This window comes from Canis lupus, chromosome 3 (assembly GCF_011100685.1).
Source record: "Canis lupus familiaris isolate Mischka breed German Shepherd chromosome 3, alternate assembly UU_Cfam_GSD_1.0, whole genome shotgun sequence".
Lineage (NCBI taxonomy): Eukaryota > Metazoa > Chordata > Mammalia > Carnivora > Canidae > Canis > Canis lupus.
The window spans coordinates 53868383-53877192 of record NC_049224.1 but is presented as its reverse complement, the minus strand read 5'-3'; the positions used below and the strand labels follow the sequence as shown (position 1 = coordinate 53877192).

The window sequence follows — 8810 nt, the reverse complement described above, 5'->3', positions numbered from 1 at the left end:
TGCAACCCTGCTCACCCAAAGTCCTTCACCTGGCAACTGAGCCCACCCACATCCTGTCAAGGAGGCCCCCCACCCTGGCTCCCAGAGCAGGTAGGTGCCATCTGCTGGGCTCCCCCAGTCCCTCAAACTTCTGATTGCACTATCCTGTCTCCCCTGTCAGTCTTGCAAGATTCTTAAGATCCAAATTGCCTCTTTACCTCTCATCATGCCAGTGAGAAGTCAAGGTGTGTCAAATAGATGAATGAATGATAGAACAAAGGAGTAACGTGGGGCCCTGGAACCAGGGCGGTCTGTGGGGTGCCCCCATAAGAGCAGGCAAAGACTTGCATGCAGGCTGTGGAAATGTGAAGGTTTCAAGCTTAATCTTAATAAGGGCTCCTCAGAAACAAGGCTCTGAGAGCAAACAAGCTCAGAAATACTGGGTTGGGCATGAACAGGTCGTCTGCTTTTTCCCTTTTAATTATGGCACCTCTGAGACCCTTTACTATTTCAAAGTTCCCAATGAATGCCTCAGAAGGAGAATGCAATGTTCCAGTGTTTTCCATGCTTATCTGATGGTGAAGCAACTTTTAATTTTTTTAAAGATTTATTTATTCATGAGAGACAGAGGCAGAGACATAGGCAGAGGGAGAAGCAGGCTCCCTGCAGGGAGCTCAATGTGAGACTTAATCCCAGGACTCCAGGATCATGCCCTGAGCCACCCAGATGTCCTGCAACTTCTAATTATTTTATTTTTTATCTTTTTTTTTTATAGATTTTATTTGTTTATTCATAGAGACACACAGAGAGAGAGAGAGAGAGAGAGAGAGAGAGGCAGAGACACGGGCAGAGGGAGAAGCAGGCTCCATGCAGAGAGCTTGACGTGGGACTCTATCCAGGGTCTCCAGGATCACGCCGTGGGCTGCAGGCAGCTCTAAACTGCTGTGCCACTGGGGCTGCCCTCTAATTTTTTTAAAAAGATTTTATTTTCTTGAGAGAAAAAATATCACTGAAGGCGAGGGGCAGAAGCAGAGGGAGAAGCAGACACCTTGCTAAGCAGGGTGTCCCACTTGGGGCTCCATCCCAGGACCCCAGGATCATGACCCAAGCCAAAGGCAGACACCTAACCGACTGAGCCACCCAGGTGCCCTGATGAAACAGCTTTTCAAAATGAAGAGAAGAAGATGAGGGTTCTGGAGAATTCACATTGAGAAAGACCAAGGTGGGATGCCTGGGTGACTCAGTGGTTGAGCATCTGCCTTCGTTTCAGGGTGTGATCCTGGAGTCCCAGGATCGAGTCCCACATCGGGCTCCCTGCATGGAGCCTGCTTCTCCCTCTGCCTATGTCTCTGCCTCTCTGTGTGTGTCTCTCATGAATAAATAAATAAAATCTTAAAAAAAAAAAGACCAAGGTAATCCAACCTGCCCAGGTTTATATAATGTCACATAAATTATTATTGCCTGTGTCAGAGTGTTGGCTCCAATGTTAGAGCTCCTGTGGCTTCCCACAAGTGACTTGATGTCTCTGCACCTCAGCTTCTTTATTTTCTTTTTTAAGATTTTATTTATTTATTCATGAGAGACACACAGTGAGAGGCAGAGACACAGGCAGAGGGAGAAGCAGGCTCCATGCAGGGAGCCTGATATGGGACTTGATCCCGGGACTCCAGGATCACACCCTGGGCTGAAGGCAGGCGCTAAACCACTGAGCCACCCAGGCGTCCCACAACTTCTTTTCTTAAAATATTTTTTATTTATCTGAGAGAGAGAGAGAACAAGCACGAGTGAGGATAGGGACAGAGAGAAGCAGGCTCCCCGCTGAGCAGGGAAGCCCAATGCAGGAGCTCTATCCCAAGATCATGACCCGAGCCAAAGGCAGACACCCAACTGACTGAGCCAGCCAGGCGCCCCTCAATCTCTTCATCTATAAAACAGGACTAAAAAGAACTTGCCTTAAAGTTGTTGGGAGGTTTCTGTGAGTTTTTGCGAGAAAAACATGCAGTGTGGAACCTGGTACAGTCTGTACTCCATAAATGTGAGCCGTGTTACTGTTTATTTATAAAAAAACACAAGGTCTCACTTATTGACTTGCCTTTGTACCATCTCACTTGACTATCACAACTGCTCTGAGGCTGGATGAGGAAGATAAGGCAGATGAGGATAGAACACTCAGGAGGTGAAGTCACCGGCCCAAGGTCCCACAGCCGGCAAGGGGCCAAGGTTCTTGGACCGGGCGTGAGGCCGAAGAACGAGCCAGCCAAGGGCTTGGCATGAAGGTGCTTAGCAGAGTCCGGCTTCTATACTGCCCTCCTTCCTCCTTCCCGTCCAAAAGCCATGCTGGGCCCCCATCTGAAGGTCACCTCTGGGACGACAGCACCTCAGGCCAAGGGCTCCCAGGCTGAGCCTGGCCTTCTTCCCCACCAGCTGAGGTCCCCCCTATCCCTCTCCTCTGTGCCAGGCCTTGCTGCTCTGCATACCCCCTGCCTTATCTGGGGACCTGGGGGCCAGGGGGGTCCCTCCCTTCTCATCAGCCACCCTGGTGGCAAAACAAAGAGGGGGCCTCAGGTGGGCCTCGATTCAGTGAATGAAGCCCAGGCCCTGGGGATTGAGTGGACCTGCCAGGCCACCTGGGGCTGCCCACAGGCAAAACAGACTCACAGAGCCCCACCCCAGGCCTGGCCAAAAATGTTGCCCCAGCCGAAGGCTTGTTCAGAGAAATGACTCAGCTTGGGTGCTCAGATGCAATTTCCATGTTTTATGAACTAAAGGTGTTTTCATAACAGCTGGGGATGATGAGCCAGCAGCAGGCTGTAAACAGTTGAAAACACCCAGGCCTAGCCCTCACCCACAAGCAGGCCCTCTGAGGCTGGCAGCTTCTCTACCACGGTGCTTCCTTCACGCCCAGGTGAAGCCAAGGACTCCTTGCTTCATCCCAGCAAACAGCACAGGCTCCCAAAATACCGTGGAGGTGCACCTCAGTCATATCTGTAACCAAGGAGGGAGGGAGGGACAGAGTCAGGCCCACAGCCTACAGGACCTGCTTCTGTCCTTCCCCATGCCTCCTCGGGCCTCTGGTTGGACTGGAAGCCTTCCAAGAACCAGTGTCCTGGGACCAAAAGTCTGGGAGGCCCAGCTCTGAGCCAGAATTTGCAGGAGAGGCACCACCACACAGGCAGGGAAGATCCCTCTCTCCCCCACACAATGACAGTTATTCCTGGAGTAGCACATGACACAGGTACCCTTAATCCTCCCTTTGCAGGAGGTGGGATGGTGCCACCCATTCCTTCACCCCCACCCCCTCCATTCCCACCTTCATTCACACAGTTATTCATCAGGACACTCAAAGGCCAATCTGTCAGCTTCACCCCAGGCTTCCCCAGCTCAGTAAATGGCACCACCATCCTCTGGCCAAAAGCCAAGGAGCCTTCTTCCATCCTGATTTTTCCAAAGCAAATCCTGTGCACCTTACCCCTGCTACACATCCAACCTCGGGCCACTCCCCGGCCACCACCCACGGCCACGCTGCTCCCCTCTTGCTTGGACACGCAGCAGCACCACCGGGACTCCTGACCCCAAGGCCTTGGCCTCTAAAATCCATTCTCCACTCATCGGGGTGATGTGGTTGTGGGGCATCTTTCTGACTATACCATGTCCTGCCTTCACGTCCTCCACTGGATCCTACCAGATTTTTTTTTTTTATTTTATTTGTTTATTCATGAGAGACACACACAGAGGCAGAGAGAGAAGCAGGCTCGCTGAGGGGAGCCCAATGCAGAACTCGATCCCAGGACACCAGGATCACTACCTGAGCTGAGGGCAGATGCTCAACTGCTAAGCCACCCAGGAGCCCTGGGATCCTACCAGATATTAAAGCCTTTTTTTTTTTTTTAAAGATTCTATTTATTTATTCATGAGAGACACAGAGAGAGAGGCAGAGACACAGGCAGAGGGAGAAGCAAGCTCCATGCAGGGAGCCCGAAGTGGGACTCCATCCCGGGACTCCAGGATCACACCCCGGGCCGAAGGCAGGCACCAAACCACTGAGCCACCCAGGGATCCCATATTAAAGCTTTTTAAAGAAACAAAGCGCCCCAGCTTTAGCATCAGGCTATGAAGAGATGAGGTGAACAGAAGAAGGGCTCAGAGGCACAATTGTGTGTAAATGTGAACTTGCTACGTGACAGGCATCACCAACCGGCGGGGAAGAGACTCTTATAGATGGTGCCGGGACAAGTGGTAATCCATATGGAAAAAGTAAAATTAGATCCCCACCTAACATCACACACACAGCTCCAGGTGGATTCAAGGCTTACCTGTGAATAACAAGTGTTTAATACACTTAGGAGAAAATCTAGGAGAATATTTTTATGACCTCCGGGTAAGGAATGATTTCTCTTTTAAATAATTTTTTTGCTAATTACAGCATGTATTAAAGAGAAGTGTGTGTCCTACGTGTACAGCTCGATAAAATTTCAGAAACCGAACCCAGCTCTGTGTCCAGCGCTGGAGCCAAGATATAGGATCCAGCCAGCAACTGGGAAACTCCTGAGGTGCCTCTTGATAAGAAAATATCCAAGGTACAAAACGTATCAGCCATAAAGGAAAATATTAAATGTGTCTGATAACATTTACATTCAAAATCTGCAGCAAAATATACCATAACCGAGATGACAAGATACGGCCACAACCTGGGAGGAGGTATTTGCAATGCATACAACCAGCAGAAGATTAGTTTCCAGAATATGTAAAAGACCTTTGCAAATCAAAAAGACAGACAACCAACCCAACAGAAAATTCAGTGTAAACTGTGAGCAAACACACCTCACAGAAAAATGAAACCCGTGAGGTCAATGACCGTATAAGAAAAGAGTCTGTCCTTTGCTGGTACCAGAGAAATGCAAATTAAAACAACAGCAAGATATGCTGTCTCCCCCATCAGACTGGCAAAAAAATGAAACAAACAAACAAAAAAAACACAAAAAACTGCCTTTACCAAATGTGGACGCCAGCCTCAGACATGGCGGGCAGTGAGGGGAATGAGATAGCAGGAAGGTCTCTGTCCTCTCCTGGCCAGCATCGTGGTCACTGTGCTCCCTGACTCCAAAGCATCCGGCAGCCCCCATGGCTCCCCATGGCTCCCGACTCCCGAGCTCGTAGGGGGTCTCCCCTTCACGAGAGTAACAACAGTTACTGACCTCACAGAGTCTGTGGGCCAAGAATTTGGACTTGGGCCCAGCAGAGGGGACAGCTGTGCCTGCTCCCCACCCCCTGCCCCTGCCACACACACACCTGGGGCCTCAGCTGGAAGACTTGAGAGCAGAAGCTGGAATCCCGAAGGCCCTTCACTCCCGTGGGGTGTTCAATCAGCAGAAATCTTGGCTTGGCCTTGGCCAGAGCCTCCTTGCGGGGCCTGCCAAGGACTTCCTTGCACCATGGCCATGGGTTCAAAGGTCAGGAGTGACTAGGAGAGAGAGAGGTCCAACTTTATCTCTATGACGACATCTCTGTGGAAGCACAGCGCAGAAGCCCTTGCCACAGCTTCTTCATCGAGGCAGCCACCAAGGGCTGCTCCATTTCACAGAGACAGGAGATGGCCTCCACCTCCTGTGGGCATGCAGCAAGGTCTCAGGCCATGTGGGACTGGAGACATTTCTGTGGCCATTTGTAGACAGTAGACAGAGGAAAATATTCATATTTAGAACTGGAATGAGTCGGGGCAGAGTCACAGCAGGTGTTGATTAGGAGCCTCTTAGGCCTCTGAACAAAACAAGAGGCAGGGAGGCCCCCCACAGAAGCTACTTTTGGAGGGGGGGGATGATTTGCAGGGGAGGCCCACTGATTATCTCAGCTTGGTCATCAATGTGGTAAGTCCTTCCTGGGGCTTCACCTTTTATTATCTGTAAATTGAGTGGGACCAAAAGAAAGGGAGGAGGGACCTCAGTCAACTGTGGGCCCTTTGAGAATCCAATGGAAGGAATGAACCCTCCCCTCCAGGGAAGAAAAGGATACTCAGACACCCTGCCCATAAAACAAGGCTGAAAGTTCCAGGGGCAAGCAGAGTCTGCCCAGCTCCGGGGTTACATGTGGGGCCTCTGGACCCAGAGCATCTGGGTGCAAATTCTGCCCCCAGTCCTTACCAGGAAGGGGACCTCAGGTGAACAACTCGGTCTCTCTGTGCCTCTGTTTCCCCACGTGTAGAAGTTAGGAATGCATTCATCCTTCAGGTAACTGAGGACCCAACCCTCAGAACCTATGGGAGAACAGTGGCTCTGTTTTTCTCATCTGGAAAAGCCCAGATGTGTGTGGTTGTTGGTATTGGTTTGGGAGCTCGGACAGAGGATCTTTGTCCCTTCTCTCAGAAAAATCTCTTCATCCTGAAGACCTCTCCTAAATCTCACTGCCCAGAGTGGGGCCCATCATCAGTGAGGATGAGGAATGGGGAGTTAGCTCAGAGGTGCTCAACCAAGGGCCAGCACTGCAACTCTACGGAGTGTTTGGAAACCGTTGGGGGCAGGGACATTTCAGGTTGTCACAGTGATTGGGCATTTAGTGGAAGTGCACACACAAATGTGAGGATCTGGGGAGCAGGCCTGTGGCCAAGGTCCAAGAGGAGACGCTGCAGAGAACCAGCTATAGGACCAGGAGGTGGTTCTATAGAGGGGGACACAGTGTCTCTGCTCTTGCTCTCATGTTCCTTGGAACTACTTGCTGAGGCCTCGGGGGGGGGGCCGCCCAAAGCATCGCCACATCCTGCTGTGTCATGCCACATCCTTTGGTCAGTCCTCAAAGGGACCCTGACTCAGCAGCTAACGCAATGAGCAGGTAAAAGGAAGTGGGAGAAACGTCACTGTTGCCTGTTACCATGTCCTTCCGCCTGGCCTAGTTCCCGGCAGGCAGGGAGTCAGCCCCCCGGTTGGTGTGGGCCAAAACCAGAACTCCACCAGTGGGCCCGCTCAGGGGTGGGCAGGACCTCTGCCACCATCAGGACTGGGGGATGAGAGGACTGAATCCGATCTCTGAGCAAGAGGGAGGAGGTTACCCCCCCAACCCCAGCCCGTGGGACAGAGAACCAGATCTCACCATTCCCATTCCCGGGGAGGGACACCGACCAGGGGCAGGGCAGTTTCAGGAAGTCTGCCCTCTGCTCACAGTGGGGCCTAAACGGGAGGCTTCATGGACACAGCTTAAAGGTAGTGGGTTTCGTTGTTGCTATTCTGAGGATAAAAGCAGATCGTATTCACAGTCAAAACATTTGACAGGCCCAAGGAAGAAATGAAAAATCCAGCCTCAGGCCCATCTTGGACAGCTGCTCTCAGCCTGCTGGGTGGTTGTGTTTCAGTGCCTATAGGTAAACTTCATTTATACGTACTATTTTATAACAAGGCCCCTTTTTTCCTTTTAAAATTACAGTATGTGGGACAGCCCTGGTGGCTCAGCGGTTTAGCACTGCCTTCAGCCCAGGGCCTGATCCTGATGACCCGGGATCAAGTCCCATGTCAGGCTCCCTGTATGGAGCCTGCTTCTCCCTTTGCCTGTGTCTCTGCCTCACTCTCTCTCTCTCTGTCTCTCATGAATAAATAAAATAAAATAAAATAAAATAAAATAATAAAATTACAGTATGGGCCATATTTTTGTTTTAAAACTCTATAGACAGGGAAGCCCGGGTGGCTCAGTGGTTTGGCGCTGCCTTCTGCCCAGGCCTGATCCTGGAGACTGGGATCGAGTCCCACATTGGGCTCCCTGCATGGAGCCTGCTTCTCCTTCTGCCTGTGTCTCTGCCTCTCTCTGTGTCTCTCATGAATAAATAAATAAAATATTAAAAAAAAAAAACCTCTATAGACAAGGCAAAGTTTGCTCTTCCTTTCCTTCTTCCACCCAGGGGCACCAAAGTCCCTATTCCCAGTGTCACCTGGGTGATGTGGGTGGGCACACAGGAGCTGAGGTCCCCGGGGATGGGCTTTTGGGAAGCCAGAGGTTGGCAGAGTGACATCCTCTGCTTGCCAGCACTGGCTTCCAAGCAGGAGATTCACTGATCTACCTGTCCAGGCCCCAGCCACCCAGCCCCAGGGGGAGTCCCCGCCACGGAAGGAAGCTCCCGATCCGTAGCTCTGCCTGTCCGTAGCTCCCACCACGGAACGTGGGCAGCAGGGGCAGCTGTTTGGAGACTTCTGGGTCGCTCTGCAGACAGGGCCCCATCATCCCTCTTGGCCTTCCCCAGGTCCAGGAGGAATCAATTTTCTTACCTCCAGGCTTGGCCGAAGTGCATTAGCTCTGGCGACTGCAGAGCCAGTGTGAGGTGGCCTGTTTCCCACACCTACCTGTGGGTCACGGGCTGGGCTCTCGCAGCTGGAAAGGTCCTCAGGTGATCCCAGCTGCCTTCCCTCCGCACCTGCTGTGTGCAGGGCATTGTGCCATGCACTTTATAGAATTAGTTCATCCCTTTCTTGTGACATCCCAGCAGGGAGGTATCATTATCCCCCATTTAATGGATGAGGAAATTAAAGACAGCAGCCATGTTCCGGGCACGGGGCCTCCCCAACATCTGCCCACTGCAGCCCTGCTGACTCATGGAGCCCAGAAAGTCCACATTTTATAAGGTCAACCCAAGTACCCTGGGATTTCCCATTCTGCACTTGTTGACACGGAGGGCTAGAATGGCTTATTTCCGCCGGGCACACGGATGGGCGTGAGGACATACACGTGCACTCTGTCTCTGGGACCAACTGTGCAATTACAGGTGACAGCTTCCAGGGGAGGAGTGGGAAGACCAGAGCTCCACCTCTTCCTGCTAACGTCCAGCCTAAACTTGGCCATGTCTCACTCCCTAAGCC

General features: G+C 51.7%; 1 long non-coding RNA gene across 1 annotated transcript; it reads right to left on the bottom strand.

The window, feature by feature from the left end:
- Positions 1 to 2714: 2714 nt before the first annotated feature.
- Positions 2715 to 8520, bottom strand: LOC119870811. The gene is made up of 3 exons (XR_005356373.1): positions 8298 to 8520; positions 5269 to 5440; positions 2715 to 2964 (listed from the first exon to the last, which is right to left on the bottom strand). It is a non-coding gene; the product is annotated as an uncharacterized LOC119870811 (long non-coding RNA).
- Between the last annotated feature and the right edge of the window lie 290 nt (positions 8521 to 8810).